General features: G+C 44.4%; 1 protein-coding gene, 14 non-coding genes and 3 pseudogenes across 26 annotated transcripts in view; all 18 read right to left on the reverse strand.

Moving 5' to 3' along the window:
• Positions 1 to 20,858, reverse strand: part of LOC125715510 (protein NYNRIN-like) — a 334,468-nt gene that overhangs the window by 22,102 nt on the left and 291,508 nt on the right. The gene's annotated exons all lie outside the window — the stretch shown is intronic.
• LOC125735903 (5S ribosomal RNA) lies at positions 778 to 896 on the reverse strand. Its single transcript, XR_007395188.1, has one exon. It is a non-coding gene; the product is annotated as a 5S ribosomal RNA (ribosomal RNA).
• Positions 1,975 to 2,093, reverse strand: LOC125732840 (5S ribosomal RNA). The gene has a single exon (XR_007392205.1). It is a non-coding gene; the product is annotated as a 5S ribosomal RNA (ribosomal RNA).
• LOC125732842 (5S ribosomal RNA) lies at positions 3,171 to 3,289 on the reverse strand. The gene has a single exon (XR_007392207.1). It is a non-coding gene; the product is annotated as a 5S ribosomal RNA (ribosomal RNA).
• Positions 4,366 to 4,484, reverse strand: LOC125731804 (5S ribosomal RNA; annotated as a pseudogene).
• On the reverse strand, positions 5,561 to 5,679 carry LOC125731131 (5S ribosomal RNA). Its single transcript, XR_007391417.1, has one exon. It is a non-coding gene; the product is annotated as a 5S ribosomal RNA (ribosomal RNA).
• LOC125731087 (5S ribosomal RNA) lies at positions 6,758 to 6,876 on the reverse strand. Its single transcript, XR_007391374.1, has one exon. It is a non-coding gene; the product is annotated as a 5S ribosomal RNA (ribosomal RNA).
• LOC125732367 (5S ribosomal RNA) lies at positions 7,957 to 8,075 on the reverse strand. Its single transcript, XR_007391748.1, has one exon. It is a non-coding gene; the product is annotated as a 5S ribosomal RNA (ribosomal RNA).
• On the reverse strand, positions 9,155 to 9,273 carry LOC125733327 (5S ribosomal RNA). Its single transcript, XR_007392674.1, has one exon. It is a non-coding gene; the product is annotated as a 5S ribosomal RNA (ribosomal RNA).
• On the reverse strand, positions 10,351 to 10,469 carry LOC125731314 (5S ribosomal RNA). The gene has a single exon (XR_007391599.1). It is a non-coding gene; the product is annotated as a 5S ribosomal RNA (ribosomal RNA).
• On the reverse strand, positions 11,546 to 11,664 carry LOC125731107 (5S ribosomal RNA). The gene has a single exon (XR_007391394.1). It is a non-coding gene; the product is annotated as a 5S ribosomal RNA (ribosomal RNA).
• Positions 12,741 to 12,859, reverse strand: LOC125733111 (5S ribosomal RNA). Its single transcript, XR_007392468.1, has one exon. It is a non-coding gene; the product is annotated as a 5S ribosomal RNA (ribosomal RNA).
• Positions 13,943 to 14,051, reverse strand: LOC125732176 (5S ribosomal RNA; annotated as a pseudogene).
• On the reverse strand, positions 15,133 to 15,251 carry LOC125734987 (5S ribosomal RNA). Its single transcript, XR_007394288.1, has one exon. It is a non-coding gene; the product is annotated as a 5S ribosomal RNA (ribosomal RNA).
• Positions 16,281 to 16,399, reverse strand: LOC125733924 (5S ribosomal RNA). Its single transcript, XR_007393256.1, has one exon. It is a non-coding gene; the product is annotated as a 5S ribosomal RNA (ribosomal RNA).
• Positions 17,473 to 17,590, reverse strand: LOC125732106 (5S ribosomal RNA; annotated as a pseudogene).
• Positions 18,669 to 18,787, reverse strand: LOC125736048 (5S ribosomal RNA). Its single transcript, XR_007395331.1, has one exon. It is a non-coding gene; the product is annotated as a 5S ribosomal RNA (ribosomal RNA).
• On the reverse strand, positions 19,867 to 19,985 carry LOC125736626 (5S ribosomal RNA). The gene has a single exon (XR_007395901.1). It is a non-coding gene; the product is annotated as a 5S ribosomal RNA (ribosomal RNA).

The following is a 20,858-nucleotide window of genomic DNA, read 5'->3' on the forward strand; positions in this document are numbered from 1 at the left end:
GCATGCAGGCTTCTCTTAATGACCCTCTGTTATCAACTCCGCTAACAGCCACAAAATCTCCGCCGCACGAAGCCCACTGGTAGCTGCTGAATCACATGCTTCCCCAAAACGTCGCGCTGTCAGAACACTGGGAGCTACACACACCAACAAGTCCATACTGCAGGCTGCAGCCAGAACAATTTTCTACATTCAAACATCGACGGCCTCTTCTCTCTAAAAATTCACCAGACCGCTTCTACCACCAGCAAAGAAGTTTCCATCCCTAATTCCTCTGTGATTCCCACTAACCTAAACATTAAGCTGGCATTGAAGGGTGTGAATTACCCCGGCCAATCTGTTCTTTTAAATACAGCTTTTAGCAAGTTTTGAAAGGAGAAGAGCAGAACTTGCTATGCCAATAATATCGAGTCTTCTGTGGCGAAGTGGTTTTTGCATAGAAAACAAAGCGGTCAGTTGAAGAGGAATAATATCAGTACTTTGTTTAAAACTGTGTGTAAAAAGCTGTCTCTTTATCATTAACAATAAGTTGTAAAACGTGAATGGGGAGTGACAGTCTTCAAGTTTGTGAGAAGATCGCGCCCTGGTGGAATAAAGGCACGGACAGCTTACAGCACCTAGAATTACCAGGAAGTATTTAGAGTAAAACGGTGTGTAAAAGCTGCCTTTATGGATGAGAGAAAAAAAAAAATATATATAAAATAGTAAAATGGAAGGGGAGTGATAGATTTAAATAAATCGTGAAGTGGAGCGCCCCCTATATAAAGTAAAAGTGAGAAAAGCTTACAGCACCTGGTATTCCCAGGTGGTCTCCCATCCAAGTACTAACCAGAACCTACCCTCCTTAGCTTCCGAGATCAGACGAGATCGGGCGTGTTCAGGGTGGTATGGCCGTAAGCAAAAGATGCTACCAAAAAAAGCCCTTTTGCATTACACGCGTCTATACATGCAAGTTAGTCCCATTGGATCCTACTCCTGCTTTTTTTTTTTTTTTTATCTGACTCACACTGCAGCACCACCATCCAATCGGCAGCGCCGGACCCACACCAAACATTCACCAAACTACTCAGCCGGCAGCCTACCACAATTATTCCATTCTTTCCGCATCCGCACACTTCCTTCTTTTTAACTCCTTTTCACTACCGCACAGGTTAATCGCCGCACGTCCCCCTGCCGGCAAACATTACTCCTTTGCCTACTGCATGCAGGCTTCTCTTAATGACCCTCTGTTATCAATTCCGCTAACAGCCACAAAATCTCCGCCGCACGAAGCCCACTGGTAGCTGCTGAATCACATGCTTCCCCAAAACGTCGCGCTGTCAGAATACTGGGAGCTACACACACCAACAAGTCCATACTGCAGGCTGCAGCCAGAACAATTTTCTACATTCAAACATCGACGGCCTCTTCTCTCTAAAAATTCACCAGACCGCTTCTACCACCAGCAAAGAAGTTTCCATCCCTAATTCCTCTGTGATTCCCACTAACCTAAACATTAAGCTAGCATTGAAGGGTGTGAATTACCCCGGCCAATCTGTTCTTTTAAATACAGCTTTTAGCAAGTTTTGAAAGGAGAAGAGCAGAACTTGCTATGCCAATAATATCGAGTCTTCTGTGGCGAAGTGGTTTTTGCATAGAAAACAAAGCGGTCAGTTGAAGAGGAAAAATATCAGTACTTTGTTTAAAACTGTGTGTAAAAAGCTGTCTCTTTATCATCAACAATAAGTTGTAAAACGTGAATGGGGAGAAACAGTCTTCAAGTTTGTGAGAAGATCGCGCCCTGGTGGAATAAAGGCACGAACAGCTTACAGCACCTAGAATTACCAGGAAGTATTTAGAGTAAAACGGTGTGTAAAAGCTGCCTTTATGAATGAGAGAAAAATATATATATATATAAAATAGTAAAATGGAAGGGGAGTGATAGATTTAAATTAATCGTGAAGTGGAGCGCCCCCTGTATAAAGTAAAAGTGAGAAAAGCTTACAGCACCTGGTATTCCCAGGAGGTCTCCCATCCAAGTACTGACCAGACCCTACCCTGCTTGGCTTCCGAGATCGGATGAGATCGGGCGTGTTCAGGGTGGTATGGCCGTAAGCGAGAGACGTGACCAAAAACAGCCCTTTTGCATTACACGCGTCTATACATGCCAGTTAGTCCCATTGGATCCTACTCCTGGTTTTTTTTTTTTTTTTATCTGACTCACACTGCAGCACCACCATCCAATCGGCAGCGCCGGACCCACACCAAACATTCACCAAACTACTCAGCCGGCAGCCTACCACAATTATTCCATTCTTTCCGCATCCGCACACTTCCTCCTTTTTAACTCCTTTTCACTACCGCACAGGTTAATCGCCGCACGTCCCCCGCCGGCAAACATTACTCCTTTGCCTACTGCATGCAGGCTTCTCTTAACGACCCTCTGTTATCAACTCCGCTAACAGCCACAAAATCTCCGCCGCACGAAGCCCACTGGTAGCTGCTGAATCACATGCTTCCCCAAAACGTCGCGCTGTCAGAACACTGGGAGCTACACACACCAACAAGTCCATACTGCAGGCTGCAGCCAGAACAATTTTCTACATTCAAACATCGACGGCCTCTTCTCTCTAAAAATTCACCAGACCGCTTCTACCACCAGCAAAGAAGTTTCCATCCCTAATTCCTCTGTGATTCCCACTAACCTAAACATTAAGCTGGCATTGAAGGGTGTGAATTACCCCGGCCAATCTGTTCTTTTAAATACAGCTTTTAGCAAGTTTTGAAAGGAGAAGAGCAGAACTTGCTATGCCAATAATATCGAGTCTTCTGTGGCGAAGTGGTTTTTGCATAGAAAACAAAGCGGTCAGTTGAAGAGGAATAATATCAGTACTTTGTTTAAAACTGTGTGTAAAAAGCTGTCTCTTTATCATTAACAATAAGTTGTAAAACGTGAATGGGGAGTGACAGTCTTCAAGTTTGTGAGAAGATCGCGCCCTGGTGGAATAAAGGCACGAACAGCTTACAGCACCTAGAATTACCAGGAAGTATTTAGAGTAAAACGGTGTGTAAAAGCTGCCTTTATGAATGAGAGAAAAATATATATATATATAAAATAGTAAAATGGAAGGGGAGTGATAGATTTAAATTAATCGTGAAGTGGAGCGCCCCCTGTATAAAGTAAAAGTGAGAAAAGCTTACAGCACCTGGTATTCCCAGGAGGTCTCCCATCCAAGTACTGACCAGACCCTACCCTGCTTGGCTTCCGAGATCGGATGAGATCGGGCGTGTTCAGGGTGGTATGGCCGTAAGCGAGAGACGTGACCAAAAACAGCCCTTTTGCATTACACGCGTCTATACATGCCAGTTAGTCCCATTGGATCCTACTCCTGGTTTTTTTTTTTTTTATCTGACTCACACTGCAGCACCACCATCCAATCGGCAGCGCCGGACCCACACCAAACATTCACCAAACTACTCAGCCGGCAGCCTACCACAATTATTCCATTCTTTCCGCATCCGCACACTTCCTTCTATTTAACTCCTTTTCACTACCGCACAGGTTAATCGCCGCACGTCCCCCGCCGGCAAACATTACTCCTTTGCCTACTGCATGCAGGCTTCTCTTAACGACCCTCTGTTATCAACTCCGCTAACAGCCACAAAATCTCCGCCGCACGAAGCCCACTGGTAGCTGCTGAATCACATGCTTCCCCAAAACGTCGCGCTGTCAGAACACTGGGAGCTACACACACCAACAAGTCCATACTGCAGGCTGCAGCCAGAACAATTTTCTACATTCAAACATCGACGGCCTCTTCTCTCTAAAAATTCACCAGACCGCTTCTACCACCAGCAAAGAAGTTTCCATCCCTAATTCCTCTGTGATTCCCACTAACCTAAACATTAAGCTGGCATTGAAGGGTGTGAATTACCCCGGCCAATCTGTTCTTTTAAATACAGCTTTTAGCAAGTTTTGAAAGGAGAAGAGCAGAACTTGCTATGCCAATAATATCGAGTCTTCTGTGGCGAAGTGGTTTTTGCATAGAAAACAAAGCGGTCAGTTGAAGAGGAATAATATCAGTACTTTGTTTAAAACTGTGTGTAAAAAGCTGTCTCTTTATCATTAACAATAAATTGTAAAACGTGAATGGGGAGTGACAGTCTTCAAGTTTGTGAGAAGATCGCGCCCTGGTGGAATAAAGGCACGAACAGCTTACAGCACCTAGAATTACCAGGAAGTATTTAGAGTAAAACGGTTTCTAAAAGCTGCCTTTATGAATGAGAGAAAAAAAAAATATATATATAAAATAGTAAAATGGAAGGGGAGTGCTAGATTTAAATTAATCGTGAAGTGGAGCGCCCCCTGTATAAAGTAAAAGTGAGAAAAGCTTACAGCACCTGGTATTCCCAGGTGGTCTCCCATCCAAGTACTAACCAGACACTACCCTGCTTAGCTTCCAAAATTAGACGAGATCGGGCATGTTCAGAGTGGTATGGCCGTAAGCGAGAGATGCTACCAAAAACAGCCCTTTTGCATTACACGCCTCTATACATGCCAGTTAGTCCCATTGGATCCTACTCCTGTTTTTTTTTTTTTTTATCTGACTCACACTGCAGCCCCACCATCCAATCGGCAGCGCCGGACCCACACCAAACATTCACCAAACTACTCAGCCGGCAGCCTACCACAATTATTCCATTCTTTCCGCATCCGCACACTTCCTTCTTTTTAACTACTTTTCACTACCGCACAGGTTAATCGCCGCACGTCCCCCGCCGGCAAACATTACTCCTTTGTCTACTGCATGCAGGCTTCTATTAACGACCCTCTGTTATCAACTCCGCTAACAGCCACAAAATCTCCGCCGCACGAAGCCCACTGGTAGCTGCTGAATCAGATGCTTCCCCAAAACATCGCGCTGTCAGAACACTGGGAGCTACACACACCAACAAGTCCATACTGCAGGCTGCAGCCAGAACAATTTTCTACATTCAAACATCGACGGCCTCTTCTCTCTAAAAATTCACCAGACCGCTTCTACCACCAGCAAAGAAGTTTCCATCCCTAATTCCTCTGTGATTCCCACTAACCTAAACATTAAGCTGGCATTGAAGGGTGTGAATTACCCCGGCCAACCTGTTCTTTTAAATACAGCTTTTAGCAAGTTTTGAAAGGAGAAGAGCAGAACTTGCTATGCCAATAATATCGAGTCTTCTGTGGCGAAGTGGTTTTTGCATAGAAAACAAAGCGGTCAGTTGAAGAGGAATAATATCAGTACTTTGTTTAAAACTGTGTGTAAAAAACTGTCTCTTTATCATTAACAATAAGTTGTAAAACGTGAATGGGGAGTGACAGTCTTCAAGTTTGTGAGAAGATCGCGCCCTGGTGGAATAAAGGCACGAACAGCTTACAGCACGTAGAATTACCAGGAAGTATTTAGAGTAAAACGGTGTGTAAAAGCTGCCTTTATGAATGAGAGAAAAAAAATATATATATATAAAATAGTAAAATGGAAGGGGAGTGATAGATTTAAATTAATCGTGAAGTGGAGCGCCCCCTGTATAAAGTAAAAGTGAGAAAAGCTTACAGCACCTGGTATTCCCAGGTGGTCTCCCATCCAAGTAGTAACCAGAACCTACCCTGCTTAGCTTCCGAGATCAGACGATATCGGGCGTGTTCAGGGTGGTATGGCCATAAGCGAGAGACGCGACCAGAAACAGCCCTTTTGCATTACACGCGTCTATACATGCCAGTTAGTCCCATTGGATCCTACTCCTGGTTTTTTTTTTTTTTTTTATCTGACTCACACTGCAGCACCACCATCCAATCGGCAGCGCCGGACCCACACCAAATATTCACCAAACTACTCAGCCGGCAGCCTACCACAATTATTCCATTCTTTCCGCATCCGCACACTTCCTTCTTTTTAATTCCTTTTCACTACCGCACAGGTTAATCGCCGCACGTCCCCCGACGGCAAACATTACTCCTTTGCCTACCTCATGCAGGCTTCTCTTAACGACCCTCTGTTATCAACTCCGCTAACAGCCACAAAATCTCCGCCGCACGAAGCCCACTGGTAGCTGCTGAATCACATGCTTCCCCAAAACGTCGCGCTGTCAGAACACTGGGAGCTACACACACCAACAAGTCCATACTGCAGGCTGCAGCCAGAACAATTTTCTACATTCAAACATCGACGGCCTCTTCTCTCTAAAAATTCACCAGACCGCTTCTACCACCAGCAAAGAAGTTTCCATCCCTAATTCCTCTGTGATTCCCACTAACCTAAACATTAAGCTGGCATTGAAGGGTGTGAATTACCCCGGCCAATCTGTTCTTTTAAATACAGCTTTTAGCAAGTTTTGAAAGGAGAAGAGCAGAACTTGCTATGCCAATAATATCGAGTCTTCTGTGGCAAAGTGCTTTTTGCATAGAAAACAAAGCGGTCAGTTGAAGAGGAATAATATCAGTACTTTGTTTAAAACTGTGTGTAAAAAGCTGTCTCTTTATCATTAACAATAAGTTGTAAAACGTGAATGGGGAATGACAGTCTTCAAGTTTGTGAGAAGATCGCGCCCTGGTGGAATAAAGGCACGAACAGCTTACAGCACCTAGAATTACCAGGAAGTATTTAGAGTAAAACGGTTTCTAAAAGCTGCCTTTATGAATGAGAGAAAAAAAAAAATATATATAAAATAGTAAAATGGAAGGGGAGTGATAGATTTAAATTAATCGTGAAGTGGAGCGCCCCCTGTATAAAGTAAAAGTGAGAAAAGCTTACAGCACCTGGTATTCCCAGGTGGTCTCCTATCCAAGTACTAACCAGAACCTACCCTGCTTAGCTTCCGAGATCAGACGATATCGGGCGTGTTCAGGGTGGTATGGCCATAAGCGAGAGACGCGACCAAAAACAGCCCTTTTGCATTACACGCGTCTATACATGCCAGTTAGTCCCATTGGATCCTACTCCTGGTTTTTTTTTTTTTTTATCTGACTCACACTGCAGCACCACCATCCAATCGGCAGCGCCGGACCCACACCAAACATTCACCAAACTACTCAGCCGGCAGCCTACCACAATTATTCCATTCTTTCCGCATCCGCACACTTCCTTCTTTTTAACTCCTTTTCACTACCGCACAGGTTAATCGCCGCACGTCCCCCGACGGCAAACATTACTCCTTTGCCTACCTCATGCAGGCTTCTCTTAACGACCCTCTGTTATCAACTCCGCTAACAGCCACAAAATCTCCGCCGCACGAAGCCCACTGGTAGCTGCTGAATCACATGCTTCCCCAAAACGTCGCGCTGTCAGAACACTGGGAGCTACACACACCAACAAGTCCATACTGCAGGCTGCAGCCAGAACAATTTTCTACATTCAAACATCGACGGCCTCTTCTCTCTAAAAATTCACCAGACCGCTTCTACCACCAGCAAAGAAGTTTCCATCCCTAATTCCTCTGTGATTCCCACTAACCTAAACATTAAGCTGGCATTGAAGGGTGTGAATTACCCCGGCCAATCTGTTCTTTTAAATACAGCTTTTAGCAAGTTTTGAAAGGAGAAGAGCAGAACTTGCTATGCCAATAATATCGAGTCTTCTGTGGCGAAGTGCTTTTTGCATAGAAAACAAAGCGGTCAGTTGAAGAGGAATAATATCAGTACTTTGTTTAAAACTGTGTGTAAAAAGCTGTCTCTTTATCATTAACAATAAGTTGTAAAACGTGAATGGGGAGTGACAGTCTTCAAGTTTGTGAGAAGATCGCGCCCTGGTGGAATAAAGGCACGAACAGCTTACAGCACCTAGAATTACCAGGAAGTATTTAGAGTAAAACGGTTTCTAAAAGCTGCCTTTAGGAATGAGAGAAAAAAAAATATATATATATATAAAATAGTAAAATGGAAGGGGAGTGATAGATTTAAATTAATCGTGAAGTGGAGCGCCCCCTGTATAAAGTAAAAGTGAGAAAGGCTTACAGCACCTGGTATTCCCAGGAGGTCTCCCATCCAAGTACTAACCAGACCCTACCCTGCTTGGCTTCCGAGATCAGACGAGATCGGGCGTGTTCAGGGTGGTATGGCCGTAAGCGAGGGATGCTACCAAAAACAGCCCTTTTGCATTACACGCGTCTATACATGCCAGTTAGTCCCATTTGATCCTACTCCTGGTTTTTTTTTTTTTTTTTATCTGACTCACACTGCAGCCCCACCATCCAATCGGCAGCGCCGGACCCACACCAAACATTCACCAAACTACTCAGCCGGCAGCCTACCACAATTATTCCATTCTTTCCGCATTCGCACACTTCCTTCTCTTTAACTCCTTTTCACTACCGCACAGGTTAATCGCCGCACGTCCCCCGCCGGCAAACATTACTCCTTTGCCTACTGCATGCAGGCTTCTCTTAACGACCCTCTGTTATCAACTCCGCTAACAGCCACAAAATCTCCGCCGCACGAAGCCCACTGGTAGCTGCTGAATCACATGCTTCCCCAAAACGTCGCGCTGTCAGAACACTGGGAGCTACACACACCAACAAGTCCATACTGCAAGCAGCAGCCAGAACAATTTTTTACATTCAAACATCGACGGCCTCTTCTCTCTAAAAATTCAGCAGACCGCTTCTACCACCAGCAAAGAAGTTTCCATCCCTAATTCCTCTGTGATTCCCACTAACCTAAACATTAAGCTGGCATTGAAGGGTGTGAATTACCCTGGCCAATCTGTTCTTTTAAATACAGCTTTTAGCAAGTTTTGAAAGGAGAATAGCAGAACTTGCTATGTCAATAATATCGAGTCTTCTGTGGCGAAGTGGTTTTTGCATAGAAAACAAAGCGGTCAGTTGAAGAGGAATAATATCAGTACTTTGTTTAAAACTGTGTGTAAAAAGCTGTCTCTTTATCATTAACAATAAGTTGTAAAACGTGAATGGGGAGTGACAGTCTTCAAGTTTGTGAGAAGATCGCGCCCTGGTGGAATAAAGGCACGAACAGCTTACAGCACCTAGAATTACCAGGAAGTATTTAGAGTAAAACGGTTTCTAAAAGCTGCCTTTATGAATGAGAGAAAAAAAAAATATATATATAAAATAGTAAAATGGAAGGGGAGTGATAGATTTAAATTAATCGTGAAGTGGAGCGCCCCCTGTATAAAGTAAAAGTGAGAAAAGCTTACAGCACCTGGTATTCCCAGGCGGTCTCCCATCCAAGTACTAACCAGACCCTACCCTGCTTAGCTTCCGAGATCAGACGAGATCAGGCGTGTTCAGGGTGGTATGGCCGTAAGCGCGAGATGCTATCGAAAACAGCCCTTTTGCAGTACACGCCTCTATACATGCCAGTTGGTCCCATTGGATACTACTAATGTTCTTTTTTTTTTTTTTATCTGACTCACACTGCAGCCCCACCATCCAATCGGCAGCGCCGGACCCACACCAAACATTCACCAAACTACTCAGCCGGCAGCCTACCACAATTATTCCATTCTTTCCGCATCCGCACACTTCCTTCTTTTTAACTCCTTTTCACTACCGCACAGGTTAATCGCCGCACGTCCCCCGCCGGCAAACATTACTCCTTTGCCTACTGCATGCAGGCTTCTCTTAACGACCCTCTGTTATCAACTCCGCTAACAGCCACAAAATCTCCGCCGCACGAAGCCCACTGGTAGCTGCTGAATCACATGCTTCCCCAAAACGTCGCGCTGTCAGAACACTGGGAGCTACACACACCAACAAGTCCATACTGCAGGCTGCAGCCAGAACAATTTTCTACATTCAAACATCGACGGCCTCTTCTCTCTAAAAATTCACCAGACCGCTTCTACCACCAGCAAAGAAGTTTCCATCCCTAATTCCTCTGTGATTCCCACTAACCTAAACATTAAGCTGGCATTGAAGGGTGTGAATTACCCCGGCCAATCTGTTCTTTTAAATACAGCTTTTAGCAAGTTTTGAAAGGAGAAGAGCAGAACTTGCTATGCCAATAATATCGAGTCTTCTGTGGCGAAGTGGTTTTTGCATAGAAAACAAAGCGGTCAGTTGAAGAGGAATAATATCAGTACTTTGTTTAAAACTGTGTGTAAAAAGCTGTCTCTTTATCATTAACAATAAGTTGTAAAACGTGAATGGGGAGTGACAGTCTTCAAGTTTGTGAGAAGATCGCGCCCTGGTGGAATAAAGGCACGAACAGCTTACAGCACCTAGAATTACCAGGAAGTATTTAGAGTAAAACGGTGTGTAAAAGCTGCCTTTATGAATGAGAGAAAAAAATATATATATATAAAATAGTAAAATGGAAGGGGAGTGATAGATTTAAATTAATCGTGAAGTGGAGCGCCCCCTGTATAAAGTAAAAGTGAGAAAAGCTTACAGCACCTGGTATTCCCAGGTGGTCTCCCATCCAAGTACTAACCAGAACATACCCTGCTTAGCTTCCGAGATCAGACGATATCGGGCGTGTTCAGGGTGGTATGGCCATAAGCGAGAGATGCTACCAAAAACATCCCTTTTGCATTACACGCCTCTATACATGCCAGTTGGTCCCATTGGATCCTACAAATGTTCTTTTTTTTTTTTATCTGACTCACACTGCAGCCCCACCATCCAATCGGCAGCGCCGGACCCACACCAAACATTCACCAAACTACTCAGCCGGCAGCCTACCACAATTATTCCATTCTTTCCGCATCCGCACACTTCCTTCTTTTTAACTCCTTTTCACTACCGCACAGGTTAATCGCCGCACGTCCCCCGCCGGCAAACATTACTCCTTTGCCTACTGCATGCAGGCTTCTCTTAACGACCCTCTGTTATCAACTCCGCTAACAGCCACAAAATCTCCGCCGCACGAAGCCCACTGGTAGCTGCTGAATCACATGCTTCCCCAAAACGTCGCGCTGTCAGAACACTGGGAGCTACACACACCAACAAGTCCATACTGCAGGCTGCAGCCAGAACAATTTTCTACATTCAAACATCGACGGCCTCTTCTCTCTAAAAATTCACCAGACCGCTTCTACCACCAGCAAAGAAGTTTCCATCCCTAATTCCTCTGTGATTCCCACTAACCTAAACATTAAGCTGGCATTGAAGGGTGTGAATTACCCCGGCCAATCTGTTCTTTTAAATACAGCTTTTAGCAAGTTTTGAAAGGAGAAGAGCAGAACTTGCTATGCCAATAATATCGAGTCTTCTGTGGCGAAGTGGTTTTTGCATAGAAAACAAAGCGGTCAGTTGAAGAGGAATAATATCAGTACTTTGTTTAAAACTGTGTGTAAAAAGCTGTCTCTTTATCATTAACAATAAGTTGTAAAACGTGAATGGGGAGTGACAGTCTTCAAGTTTGTGAGAAGATCGCGCCCTGGTGGAATAAAGGCACGAACAGCTTACAGCACCTAGAATTACCAGGAAGTATTTAGAGTAAAACGGTTTCTAAAAGCTGCCTTTATGAATGAGAGAAAAAAAATATATATATATAAAATAGTAAAATGGAAGGGGAGTGCTAGATTTAAATTAATCGTGAAGTGGAGCGCCCCCTGTATAAAGTAAAAGTGAGAAAAGCTTACAGCACCTGGTATTCCCAGGTGGTCTCCCATCCAAGTACTAACCAGACCCTACCCTGCTTAGCTTCCAAAATTAGACGAGATCGGGCATGTTCAGAGTGGTATGGCCGTAAGCGAGAGATGCTACCAAAAACAGCCCTTTTGCATTACACGCCTCTATACATGCCAGTTAGTCCCATTGGATCCTACTCCTGTTTTTTTTTTTTTTTTTATCTGACTCACACTGCAGCCCCACCATCCAATCGGCAGCGCCGGACCCACACCAAACATTCACCAAACTACTCAGCCGGCAGCCTACCACAATTATTCCATTCTTTCCGCATCCGCACACTTCCTTCTTTTTAACTCCTTTTCACTACCGCACAGGTTAATCGCCGCACGTCCCCCGCCGGCAAACATTACTCCTTTGCCTACTGCATGCAGGCTTCTATTAACGACCCTCTGTTATCAACTCCGCTAACAGCCACAAAATCTCCGCCGCACGAAGCCCACTGGTAGCTGCTGAATCAGATGCTTCCCCAAAACATCGCGCTGTCAGAACACTGGGAGCTACACACACCAACAAGTCCATACTGCAGGCTGCAGCCAGAACAATTTTCTACATTCAAACATCGACGGCCTCTTCTCTCTAAAAATTCACCAGACCGCTTCTACCACCAGCAAAGAAGTTTCCATCCCTAATTCCTCTGTGATTCCCACTAACCTAAACATTAAGCTGGCATTGAAGGGTGTGAATTACCCCGTCCAATCTGTTCTTTTAAATACAGCTTTTAGCAAGTTTTGAAAGGAGAAGAGCAGAACTTGCTATGCCAATAATATCGAGTCTTCTGTGGCGAAGTGGTTTTTGCATAGAAAACAAAGCGGTCAGTTGAAGAGGAATAATATCAGTACTTTGTTTAAATTTTGTGTAAAAAGCTGTCTCTTTATCATTAACAATAAGTTGTAAAACGTGAATGGGGAGTGACAGTCTTCAAGTTTGTGAGAAGATCGCGCCCTGGTGGAATAAAGGCACGAACAGCTTACAGCACCTAGAATTACCAGGAAGTATTTAGAGTAAAACGGTGTGTAAAAGCTACGTTTATGAATGAGAGAAAAATATATATATATATAAAATAGTAAAATGGAAGGGGAGTGATAGATTTAAATTAATCGTGAAGTGGAGCGCCCCCTGTATAAAGTAAAAGTGAGAAAAGCTTACAGCACCTGGTATTCCCAGGTGGTCTCCCATCCAAGTACTAACCAGACCCTACCCTGCTTAGCTTCCGAGATCAGACGAGATCAGGCGTGTTCAGGGTGGTATGGCCGTAAGCGAGAGATGCTACCAAAAACCGCCCTTTTGCATTACACGCCTCTATACATGCCAGTTGGTCCCATTGGATCCTACTAATGTTCTTTTTTTTTTTTTTTATCTGACTCACACTGCAGCACCACCATCCAATCGGCAGCGCCGGACCCACACCAAACATTCACCAAACTACTCAGCCGGCAGCCTACCACAATTATTCCATTCTTTCCGCATCCGCACACTTCCTTCTTTTTAAGTCCTTTTCACTACCGCACAGGTTAATCGCCGCACGTCCCCCGCCGGCAAACATTACTCCTTTGCCTACTGCATGCAGGCTTCTCTTAACGACCCTCTGTTATCAACTCCGCTAACAGCCACAAAATCTCTGCCGCACGAAGCCCACTGGTAGCTGTTGAATCACATGCTTCCCCAAAACGTCACGCTGTCAAAACACTGGGAGCTACACACGCCAACAAGTCCATACTGCAGGCTGCAGCCAGAACAACAATTTTCTACATTGAAACATCGACGGCCTCTTCTCTCTAAAAATTCACCAGACCGCTTCTACCATCAGCAAAGAAGTTTCCATCCCTAATTCCTCTGTGATTCCCACTAACCTAAACATTAATCTGGCATTGAAGGGTGTGAATTACCCCGCCCAACATGCTCTTTTAAATACAGCTTTTAGCAAGTTTTGAAAGGAGGAGAAGAGCAGACCTTGCTATGCCAACAATATCGAGTCTTCTGTGGCGAAGTGGTTTTTGCATAGAAAACAAAGCGGTGAGTTGAAGAGGAATTATATCAGTACTTTGTTTAAAACTGTGTGAAAAAAGCTGTCTCTTTATTATTAACAATAAGTTGTAAAACGTGAATGTGGAGTGACAGTCTTCAAGTTTGTGAGAAGATCGCGCCCTGGTGGAATAAAGGCACGAACAGCTTACAGCACCTAGAATTACCAGGCAGTATTTAGAGTAAAACGGTGTGTAAAGGCTGCCTTTATGAATGAGAGAAAAAAAATATATATATAAAATAGTAAAATGGAAGGGGAGTGATAGATTTAAATTAATCGTGAAGTGGAGTGCCCCCTGTATAAAGTAAAAGTGAGAAAAGCTTACAGCACGTGGTATTCCCAGGCAGTCTCCCATCCAAGTACTAACCAGACCCTACCCCACTTAGCTTCCGAGATCAGGCGTGTTCAGGGTGGTATGGCCGTTAGCGAGAGATGGTAACAAAAACAGCCCTTTTGCATTACACGCCTCTATACATGCCAGTTAGTCCCATGGGATCCTACTCCTGTTTTTTTTTTTTTTTATCTGACTCACACTGCAGCACCACCATCCAATCGGCAGCGCCGCACCCACACCAAACATTCACCAAACTACTCAGCCGGCAGCCTACCACAATTATTCCATTCTTTCCGCATCCGCACACTTCCTTCTCTTTAAGTCCTTTTCACTACCACACAGGTTAATCGCCGCACGTCCCCCGACGGCAAACATTACTCCTTTGCCTACCTCATGCAGGCTTCTCTTAACGACCCTCTGTTATCAACTCCGCTAACAGCCACAAAATCTCTGCCGCACGAAGCCCACTGGTAGCTGTTGAATCACATGCTTCCCCAAAACGTCACGCTGTCAGAACACTGGGAGCTACACACGCCAACAAGTCCATACTGCAGGCTGCAGCCAGAACAACAATTTTCTACATAGAAACATCGACGGCCTCTTCTCTCTAAAAATTCACCAGACCGCTTCTACCATCAGCAAAGAAGTTTCCATCCCTAATTCCTCTGTGATTCCCACTAACCTAAACATTAATCTGGCATTGAAGGGTGTGAATTACCCCGCCCAACCTGCTCTTTTAAATACAGCTTTTAGCAAGTTTTGAAAGGAGGAGAAGAGCAGACCTTGCTATGCCAATAATATCAAGTCTTCTGTGGCGAAGTGGTTTTTGCATAGAAAACAAAGCGGTGAGTTGAAGAGGAATTATATCAGTACTTTGTTTAAAACTGTGTGTAAAAAGCTGTCTCTTTATTATTAACAATAAGTTGTAAAACGTGAATGGGGAGTGACAGTCTTCAAGTTTGTGAGAAGATCTCGCCCTGGTGGAATAAAGGCACGAACAGCTTACAGCAGCTATAATTACCAGGCAGTATTTAGAGTAAAACGTGTGTAAAAGCTGCCTTTATGAATGAGAGAAAAAAGAAATATATATATAAAATAGTAAAATGGAAGGGGAGTAATAGATTTAAATTAATCGTGAAGTGGAGCGCCCCCTGTATAAAGTAAAAGTGAGAAAAGCTTACAGCACCGGGTATTCCCAGGAGGTCTCCCATCCAAGTACTAACCAGACCCTACCCTGCTTGGCTTCCGAGATCAGACGAGATCGGGCGTGTTCAGGGTGGTATGGCCGTGAGCGAGAAAAACTACCAAAAACAGCCCTTTTGCATTACACGCCTCTATACATGCCAGTTTGTCCCATTGGATCCTACTCCTGTTTTTTTTTTTTTTTATCTGACTCACACTGCAGCCCAACCATCCAATCGGCAGTGCCGGAACCACACCAAACATTCACCAAACTACTCAGCCGGCAGCCTACCACAATTATTCCATTCTTTCCGCATCCGCACACTTCCTTCTCTTTAACTCCTCTTCACTACCGCACAGGTTAATCGCCGCACGTCCCCCGCCGGCAAACATTACTCCTTTGCCTACCGCATGCAGGCTTCTCTTAATGACCTTCTGTTATCAACTCCACTAACAGCCACAAAATCTCCGCCGCACGAAGCCCACTGGTAGCTGCTGAATCACATGCTTCCCCAAAACGTCGTGCTGTCAGAACACTGGGAGCTACACACACTAACAAGTCCATACTGCAGGCTGCAGCCAGAACAATTTTCTACATTCAAACATTGACGGCCTCTTCTCTCTAAAAATTCACCAGACCGCTTCTACCACCAGCAAAGAAGTTTCCATCCCTAATTCCTCTGTGATTCCCACTAACCTAAACATTAAATACAGCTTTTAGCAAGTTTTGAAAGGAGAAGAGCAGAACTTGCTATGCCAATAATATCGAGTCTTCTGTGGCGAAGTGGTTTTTGCATAGAAAACAAAGCGGTCAGTTGAAGAGGAATAATATCAGTACTTTGTTTAAAACTGTGTGTAAAAAGCTGTCTCTTTATCATTAACAATAAGTTGTAAAACGTGAATGGGGAGTGACAGTCTTCAAGTTTGTGAGAAGATCGCGCCCTGGTGGAATAAAGGCACGAACAGCTTACAGCACCTAGAATTACCAGGAAGTATTTAGAGTAAAACGGTTTCTAAAAGCTGCCTTTATGAATGAGAGAAAAAAAAAATATATATATAAAATAGTAAAATGGAAGGGGAGTGATAGATTTAAATTAATCGTGAAGTGGAGCGCCCCCTGTATAAAGTAAAAGTGAGAAAAGCTTACAGCACCTGGTATTCCCAGGAGGTCTCCCATCCAAGTACTAACCAGACCCTAGCCTGCTTAGCTTCCGAGATCAGATGAGATCGGGCGTGTTCAGGGTGGTATGGCCATAAGCGAGAGACGCTACCAAAAACAGCCCTTTTGCATTACACGCCTCTATACATGCCAGTTGGTCCCATTGGATCCTACTAATGTTTTTTTTTTTTTTTTTATCTGACTCACACTGCAGTCCCACCATCCAATCGGCAGCGCCGGACCCACACCAAACATTCACCAAACTACTCAGCCGGCAGCCTACCACAATTATTCCATTCTTTCCGCATCCGCACACTTCCTTCTTTTTAACTCCTTTTCACTACCGCACAGGTTAATCGCCGCACATCCCCCGCCGGCAAACATTACTCCTTTGCCTACTGCATGCAGGCTTCTCTTAACGACCCTCTGTTATCAACTCCGCTAACAGCCACAAAATCTCCGCCGCACGAAGCCCACTGGTAGCTGCTGAATCACATGCTTCCCCAAAACGTCACGCTGTCAGAACACTGGGAGCTACACACACCAACAAGTCCATACTGCAGGCTGCAGCCAGAACAATTTTCTACATTGAAACATCGACGGCCTCTTCTCTCTAAAAATTCACCAGACCGCTTCTACCACCAGCAAAGAAGTTTCCATCCCTAATTCCTCTGTGATTCCCACTAACCTAAACATTAAGCTGGCATTGAAGGGTGTGAATTACCCCGGCCAATCTGTTCTTTTAAATACAGCTTTTAGCAAGTTTTGAAAGGAGAAGAGCTGAACTTGCTATGCCAATAATATCGAGTCTTCTGTGGCGAAGTGGTTTTTGCATAGAAAACAAAGCGGTCAGTTGAAGAGGAATAATATCAGTACTTTGTTTAAAACTGTGTGTAAAAAGCTGTTTCTTTATCATTAACAATAAGTTGTAAAACGTGAATGGGGAGTGACAGTCTTCAAGTTTGTGAGAAGATCGTGCCCTGGTGGAATAAAGGCACGAACAGCTTACAGCACCTAGAATTACCAGGCAGTATTTAGAGTAAAACGTGTGTAAAAGCTGCCTTTATGAATGAGAGAAAAAAGAAATATATAAAATAGTAAAATGGAAGGGGAGTGATAGATTTAAATTAATCGTGAGGTGGAGTGTCCCCTGTATAAAGTAAAAGTGAGAAAAGCTTACAGCACGTGGTATTCCCAGGCAGTCTCCCATCCAAGTACTAACCAGACCCTACCCTGCTTGGCTTCAGCGATCAGATGAGATCAGGCGTGTTCAGGGTGGTATGGCCATAGCGAGAAAAGCGAACAAAAACAGCCCTTTTGCATTACACGCCTCTATACATGCCAGTTAGTCCCATTGGATCCTACTCCTGTTTTTTTTTTTTTTATCTGACTCACACTGCAGCACCACCATCCAATCGGCAGCGCCGCACCCACACCAAACATTCACCAAACTACTCAGCCGGCAGCCTACCACAATTATTCCATTCTTTCCGCATCCGCACACTTCCTTCTCTTTAAGTCCTTTTCACTACCGAACAGGTTAATCGCCGCACGTCCCCCGCCGGCAAACATTACTCATTTGCCTACTGCATGTAGGCTTCTCTTAACGACCCTCTGTTATCAACTCCGCTAACAGCCACAAAATCTCCGCCGCACGAAGCCCACTGGTAGCTGCTGAATCACATGCTTCCCCAAAACGTCGCGCTGTCAGAACACTGGGAGCTACACACACCAACAAGTCCATACTGCAGGCTGCAGCCAGAACAATTTTCTACATTCAAACATCGACGGCCTCTTCTCTCTAAAAATTCACCAGACCGCTTCTACCACCAGCAAAGAAGTTTCCATCCCTAATTCCTCTGTGATTCCCACTAACCTAAACATTAAGCTGGCATTGAAGGGTGTGAATTACCCCGGCCAATCTGTTCTTTTAAATACAGCTTTTAGCAAGTTTTGAAAGGAGAAGAGCAGAACTTGCTATGCCAATAATATCGAGTCTTCTGTGGCGAAGTGGTTTTTGCATAGAAAACAAAGCGGTCAGTTGAAGAGGAATAATATCAGTACTTTGTTTAAAACTGTGTGTAAAAAGCTGTCTCTTTATCATTAACAATAAGTTGTAAAACGTGAATGGGGAGTGACAGTCTTCAAGTTTGTGAGAAGATCGCGCCCTGGTGGAATAAAGGCACGAACAGCTTACAGCACCTAGAATTACCAGGAAGTATTTAGAGTAAAACGGTTTCTAAAAGCTGCCTTTAGGAATGAGAGAAAAAAAAATATATATATATATAAAATAGTAAAATGGAAGGGGAGTGATAGATTTAAATTAATCGTGAAGTGGAGCGCCCCCTGTACAAAGTAAAAGGGAGAAAGGCTTACAGCACCTGGTATTCCCAGGAGGTCTCCCATCCAAGTACTAAACAGACCCTACCCTGCTTGGCTTCCGAGATCAGACGAGATTGGGCGTGTTCAGGGTGGTATGGCCGTAAGCGTGAGATCGTGCCAAAATCAGCCCTTTTGCATTACACGCGTCTATACATGCCAGTTAGTCCCATTGGATCCTACTCCTGGTTTGTTTTTTTTTTATCTGACTCACACTGCAGCCCCACCATCCAATCGGCAGCGCCGGACCCACACCAAACATTCACCAAACTACTCAGCCGGCAGCCTACCACAATTATTCCATTCTTTCCGCATCCGCACACTTCCTTCTTTTTAACTCCTTTTCACTACCGCACAGGTTAATCGCCGCACGTCCCCCGCCGGCAAACATTACTCCTTTGCCTACTGCATGCAGGCTTCTCTTAACGACCCTCTGTTATCAACTCCGCTAACAGCCACAAAATCTCCGCCGCACGAAGCCCACTGGTAGCTGCTGAATCACATGCTTCCCCAAAACGTCGCGCTGTCAGAACACTGGGAGCTACACACACCAACAAGTCCATACTGCAGGCTGCAGCCAGAACAATTTTCTATATTCAAACATCGACGGCCTCTTCTCTCTAAAAATTCACCAGACCGCTTCTACCACCAGCAAAGAAGTTTCCATCCCTAATTCCTCTGTGACTCCCACTAACCTAAACATTAAGCTGGCATTGAAGGGTGTGAATTACCCCGGCCAATCTGTTCTTTTAAATACAGCTTTTAGCAAGTTTTGAAAGGAGAAGAGCAGAACTTGCTATGCCAATAATATCGAGTCTTCTGTGGCGAAGTGGTTTTTGCATAGAAAACAAAGCGGTCAGTTGAAGAGGAATAATATCAGTACTTTGTTTAAAACTGTGTGTAAAAAGCTGTCTCTTTATCATTAACAATAAGTTGTAAAACGTGAATGGGGAGTGACAGTTTTCAAGTTTGTGAGAAGATCGCGCCCTGGTGGAATAAAGGCACGAACAGCTTACAGCACCTAGAATTACCAGGAAGTATTTAGAGTAAAACGGTGTGTAAAAGCTGGCTTTATGAATGAGAGAAAAATATATATATATATATATAAAATAGTAAAATGGAAGGGGAGTGATAGATTTAAATTAATCGTGAAGTGGAGCGCCCCCTGTATAAAGTAAAAGTGAGAAAAGCTTACAGAACCTGGTATTCCCAGGAGGTCTCCCATTCAAGTACTAACCAGACCCTACCCTGCTTAGCTTCCAAGATCAGACGAGATCGGGCGTGTTCAGGGTGGTATGGCCATAAGCGAGAGACGCTACCAAAAACAGCCCTTTTGCATTACACGCCTCTATACACGCCAGTTGGTCCCATTGGATCCTACTCCTGGTTTTTTTTTTTTTTTTTATCTGACTCACACTGCAGCCCCACCATCCAATCGGCAACGCCGGACCCACACCAAACATTCACCAAACTACTCAGCCGGCAGCCTACCACAATTATTCCATTCTTTCCGCATCCGCACACTTCCTTCTCTTTAACTCCTTTTCACTACCGCACAGGTTAATCGCCGCACGTCCCCCGCCGGCAAACATTACTCCTTTGCCTACCGCATGCAGGCTTCTCTTAACGACCCTCTGTTATCAACTCCGCTAACAGCCACAAAATCTCCGCCGCACGAAGCCCACTGGTAGCTGCTGAATCACATGCTTCCCCAAAACGTTGCGCTGTCAGAACACTGGGAGCTACACACACCAACAAGTCCATACTGCAGGCTGCAGCCAGAACAATTTTCTACATTCAAACATCGACGGCCTCTTCTCTCTAAAAATTCACCAGACCGCTTCTACCACCAGCAAAGAAGTTTCCATCCCTAATTCCTCTGTGATTCCCACTAACCTAAACATTAAGCTGGCATTGAAGGGTGTGAATTACCCCGGCCAATCTGTTCTTTTAAATACAGCTTTTAGCAAGTTTTGAAAGGAGAAGAGCAGAACTTGCTATGCCAATAATATCGAGTCTTCTGTGGCGAAGTGGTTTTTGCATAGAAAACAAAGCGGTCAGTTGAAGAGGAATAATATCAGTACTTTTTTTTAAAACTGTGTGTAAAAAGCTGTCTCTTATTAACAATAAGTTGTAAAACGTGAATGGGGAGTGACAGTCTTCAAGTTTGTGAGAAGATC

The sequence above is a fragment of the Brienomyrus brachyistius genome, chromosome 2, assembly GCF_023856365.1.
Source record: "Brienomyrus brachyistius isolate T26 chromosome 2, BBRACH_0.4, whole genome shotgun sequence".
Lineage (NCBI taxonomy): Eukaryota > Metazoa > Chordata > Actinopteri > Osteoglossiformes > Mormyridae > Brienomyrus > Brienomyrus brachyistius.